Below are 6,022 nucleotides of genomic sequence, written 5' to 3'. Positions count from 1 at the left end.
CTTCCACTGCCTTGAGGTAGAGTTCTCTTGCTCGAAGGTACACTTGGTCACACTATCTTATTTCTCTTCCTCTTGTTTATTAATTCTTTATAGTTTATATATGAAAGATTTATTTTAATGTTATTACTGTTCTTAAAATATTTTATTTTATTTGTTAATTACTCCTCTTGAAGTTTGTTTATTTTTTCATTTCTTTCCCTTATTGGGTTATTTTCCTTGTTTGAACCCTTGGGATTATAACATTCTGTTTTTCAAACCTAGGTTATAGCTTAGTAAGTACGTAAGTAAGTAATAATAATAATAATAATAATAATAATAATAATAATAATAATAATAACTAGACTGCGACTGGCTAAAGCCAGTGGCGGAGGATTCCCCTGCAAAATAGGTGTGGAAATGCTTTTTTCAATCAGTAAAAGATATTGTGTAAAGGTTTATTGACCTAATGACCCCTTAACTAAATTTTGAGTTATGTTAACAAACTATTCTAAAGCAATTTATCTGTATAATAGCAGGTATATGGAGGTAAAACATAGGCAAAAATGACAAATATAGAGAAATTGATCTTTGAGCTTGAAGACAATGGGCACTTACAAGGTCATGTGAGGGTCACGGGTTAAATATGACCCCATATAATGAAAGAGCATGTGCGAATGGGACGTGGGGGTGGGGGTGGGGGGGGGGGGGTGTTGACAACAAAACATCACTTTTAGCCCACGTCAAATTTTTTCCATGAAATAGCCATATGACCTTGAAAATGAGGGTCAAGGTCAAATTTGACTTTTGATTTGGAGGTTTTATGCATATGTTTGGGGTAGTTTACTATAGCATGCTATGACCAAAAAACCAGTATTTCATGGAGAAATTGGCAAAGTCACGATTTCTGCAATGTCAAAAATAGTAAAAAATATATATTTAAAAAAAGTAATTAAGCAGTCGCTACAAAAGTTAAGCTAACCTTAGATAAATATATAGGGCATCATATGCCACTAAGATCAGGGCTCTGGGCCTTCCAGTTTTTGAGATCTCGGAAACAAACCTGTTTCGACCCGGTTTGCCCATTAGCGACCTTGACCTTGACCTACTTGCATTAAAGTAGGGCAATATCTGGGGAATTACCTCTGTATCGTTGTCCATAAGGCCCTTAGCCATACAGCTTATACTTTATGCCTAATGTCAATTTCAAATTTTACAAATTTTGTCTTTAAAAGCCCCTGTGACCCTAAAAAGTAGGTCAAGGTCACTTAAACTGGGTCTATGGCATATTCTTACCATAGGCTACCGGCTACCTATGATAATAATTCCAGATTTCTTGCAAAAAAAAAAAAAAAAAACGCGCGGAAAGAATAATAATAATAATAATAATAATAATAATAATAATAATAATAATAATAGCATTCCCCTAAAAGGGAATCCTAATAATAATAATAATATTTAAGTACTTTTTTCGTCTCACCATGTTTTTGCGGTCTATCATGAAGTTTATGTACAAAGATTTCAAAGGAGAATTGCTTATGTTAAGGAGTTTCCGTGGCGATTGTCTTTTGAATTATTTGTGATAATAATAATAATAATAATAATAATAATAATAATAATAATAATAAAAATAATAATAATAATAATAATAATAATAATAATAATAATAATAATAATCTGTTTAAGTCTGAAAACAGACTCATAATTGACATGGTCAAAGGCAGCACTAAAGGCATGGCTAAACAGTATTATAATGGTAAGAAGGGTATCAAATGCTATGAGGCCTTTACGAAGGACAAATTACAAACTAGGGAGCAGGTGATTACCTTCAGCATAACTATTCAGACTTTTCTACAAAAGACACACACAAACTTTAGATAAGACGGGTGTTATAAAAATTGTGCGGTAATCAGGACTAGAGCTAAAACAAACTAATATTTACTCAATGGAGTATCATTACCAATTCTCCAATTAGTGAAATATATATATATATATATATATATATATATATATATATGCGTGTGTGTACATATATATATATATATATATATATATATATATATATATATACATATATATATATATATATATATATATACATATATATATATATATGTATATATATATATATATATATATATATATATATATATATATATATATATAAAACCCATGTAGACGGATAATGAGACGTCGAAATATGGGTTTTCTTCATTTATTACAAAAAGTTCGTTGATAAGTACACCGTACACCATTACCCTCTCAGGTGAGGGACTTGTGAACACGAGCGCCCAAAGGCAACTAAACTCCCTTCGTTACCAAAATGCAATCTTGTACAACAATATGCTGAGATATAGGTTTTTGTAGAATACTCATGAGTATTGAGTTCATTTACCTTGACGTACAACACAAATCTTAATACATGAATTAGGACATTACTCCACCCCCCCCCCCCCCAAGCTCCTCACTCCGGGAGGAGGTGCGCACTCGCCCTCCCTAGTCTATGATATATGGAGGACACTCAGACCCGGAATAGGCATGGCATGTACTAAACAGAAATTCAACAAAATATATATATATAAAATCGCCCATAAAAATAACACATCTTCCAACAAAAACAAAAAAATAAAAAATGAAATATTGCATGTAGAAATGTACACAATGTAATATAAATAATTCCACTCATTTCTTCTTAAGACCTCTGCAACTAAAATACAGAATACCCAAAGTGTATAAAAAAATCATAACATCAGTTTTACACCTCATTAATAACTTTCCTCTGGTTGCGGGCAATACGGGCTTTTTGGCGGGACAGGGGTAGGAATAGATATTCTTTCATCCCTCAATTTCACTGGTCCCGGTTTACGGCACAATTTCGTAACACAACTCACCACCACCGTTTCGCCATTTAATTAAATCACTACAACACTTTCACTTGCAACTTTCAACCAGTGGCCACTAGCTGTTTTCCCGAGAAAATCATTCATCTTCCCGCCCTACTCTTATAACATTAAGTATAAGGTATTCACATCTACACTTTCTCTAACACTGCCTATCCTCAAGGCTGAACTTTTAATCCCGCAGCCACTTGCCATTCGGGAACCGGCCCGGCCCAAGCAACCAGGAATCATATAAATACATGAATAATACAGCATCCGCCTGACGGATCTCATCTGACGTATTTAACCTCTGATTGTATTTAGGTTCACTCAGCAATGTTATACGTATTTCAACGCTCAGCAAAATTACCACAACATTTTACGTATACATTAAGCATCAACATAAGAACACATTGTTATCATCAAGTTTATTTAAAACATGTCAAACGAAGAAATGAGGTCTGTTCAAACAACAATAACAGCAAAGGAAAAAAAAAATTCTACTCATCAACTCGAAGAATGTCATGTATGCAGGGGTAAGGAGGAACACTTTTGAAAACTACCTCTTCAGGCACCACATGTATGTGTGCCTGATGATGTTCAGACACTGCGCCATTAATAATGTTTTGTATCACAACTGTATTAGATTTAACCATCTTTACTCGGCACGGACCCAAATTCACTGGCTCTAGTTTGTGTTTCCTAGGTTGTAATCGTTTCAAATACACACGATCGCTCACAAATACTTTTACCGGTGCGGTTTTGAACCGACCATCATACTTTGAGCTGTGATTTTCATTAGCTCTTTTCAAAAACCTTTCAGTGGTGTTCAATAGATTTAATAAATATACACGGTATTGCTCAGTTGAATAATTTGGCAATTGTTGCAAATTAATCAGTACCGTATATGGTAACACAGGATCCTGTCCATACACTTAAAAAGAAAGGCGTGTCCATTATACGCAATGTTCAAAGCTAGCTCAGCGGTAGGAAGCATGGCGTGCCAATGAAGGGGCTCATCAGCCACTATGTAACGTAAAATTCGCACTACTTCCCTATTATGCGATTCCACTAATCCATTTGCTGAAGGCCTATATGCGGTCACTGAAAAGTGTTCAATTTTCATCAAGTCCGTGACCGATTTCACCAACTTATTTATAAACTCGAGACCATTATCATTTATCAAAATTTTTGGGCAACCAAACCTAGTAATGAAAGAGCACAGCACCTGGGCTAATGAATTTGCCGATTTATCCAACATTGCGTAAGTATGAATGTACCGAGTAAATGCATCCACAAATACACATATATACCTATGTTGTGTTAAATGAGTAGAAAATGGTCCGGCCACATCCATATGCACTCTATAAAATTTCATGGGAATCACAAGCCATTTTCTGGCTTCCAGTACAGTGTTTTTATGTTCTTTGAAACAGTTACAAGCATGGCACCCTTTTATATAATTCTCTATAGATTCTTTCATTCCTAACCAAAAGAAAGATTCACGTGCTCTCCTTAATGTTCTATCAATCCCTTAATGCCCTGCATACGGACTTGTATGTACAATGTGGATGGTTCATTTAATTAAAGAGGGAGGAAGAACTACCCGTGCACAATATTCCCCTCCCTCTTCTCGTAAGCATAATATAAGATATAATTTTCTATAAAAAACTTCTCACGAGGCACATTCAGAAATGACGGATAACTCTCCGATTCCCCTTTAATCACTGCACGCACTCTTTTCATCCATTCCTCTTTTTTCCGTCCCTTTTGGACTTCTTTTATGTCTCAACCTCCCAAGTCAATCAAACCTGCATCATCAGGGCATTCATTCTGGACACCCCTGGTCATGTCCTCAGTCACCCACATATATTCCCCTTCGCCGCTCGTATCTCCCTCTCTCTCTCTCTCTCTCTCTCTCTCTCTCTCTCTCACTCGTCTTCTGCCTGCTCATCTGGAGAATTCACATCCCGTTCTCTATTTTCTCTATTATGATGGGGGTCTTCAATATTTTGGTTACGTTCTTCGTTTCTCTTTTGTGCCCTAGTTGTTACTCCTATTACTGCACCTTTAGAGAGAGCATCAGGTACCTTGTTAGCTTTACCTTCCATGTGGTGAAAACCCTTTATATTAAGCTCTAACAATCTCTCAATCCATCTCGCTTGACGAGAGGTCCAATCATATTTATAATACAAATCACGTAAAGGGCGATGATCACTTTGCAACTCAATCGACTGACCTAATAAAAAGAATCGATGCCTCTCTAGAACCCAAAGAATAGCCAAAGCCTCTCGGTCGAATGTACTATAATTTTTTTCTGCCCCCTTTAATGCCCGGGAAGCAAAACAAATGGGTCACTCTTTGCCTTTATCATCTCGTTGAGAAACTACGCCACCAATAGCTACGCTACTCGCATCTGTTGTCACTAAAAACGGGCGATCAAATCTAGGATATGCGAATAACTCATTGCTAGTTAAGGCAGCTTTCAAATGGTTAAAAGCCCTTTCTTCTTCCCCTCCCCAATTTATTAATTTTTGTTTCTTTAAAGCATCTAAGGATCTCGCTATCTCTCAAACCTCTTATGAATTTACGGTAATACCCAGCGAGTCCTAGGAATCCAGCTACTTCCTTAGAGTTACGTGGCCTGGGGAAATCTCTAATAGCCGCTACTTTACTCAGGGCCGGGTTGGATACCTTCCGGGGTTATTATGTGACCCAAAAATTCGACCTGTTTACAGAAAAATTTGCACTTTGACAAATTTATTTTCATACCATTACGTCGCAATGCTTCTAAAATTTTACGAACATTATTATTAAGTTCTTAGGCCGTTTTCCCTGTAATTATGATATCGTCTAAATAAACAAGAACATTATGGCCAATTAAGGGCGACAAAACTGCCATCATTACTCTAGAGAAATGACTTGGAGCTTTTTTAACACCGAAAGGAAGAAAATTAAACTGAAATAGATGATTGTTAGCTATAAATGCCGTTTTACATTTACTGTCTTCCTGAATGGGTATTTGATAGTATCCAGATTTTACATTTTTGTAAAATATTTACTATCTCGTACCTTCACAAGTAATTCTTCGATCAAGGGCAATGGAAATGCATTATCCTTAGTGATTGCATTCAACTTCCTATAATCAACACAATCTTACCGAGCCA

Source organism: Palaemon carinicauda, chromosome 14 (genome assembly GCF_036898095.1).
Source record: "Palaemon carinicauda isolate YSFRI2023 chromosome 14, ASM3689809v2, whole genome shotgun sequence".
Taxonomy (NCBI): Eukaryota; Metazoa; Arthropoda; class Malacostraca; order Decapoda; family Palaemonidae; genus Palaemon; species Palaemon carinicauda.
This window is presented reverse-complemented; position numbering follows the sequence as displayed.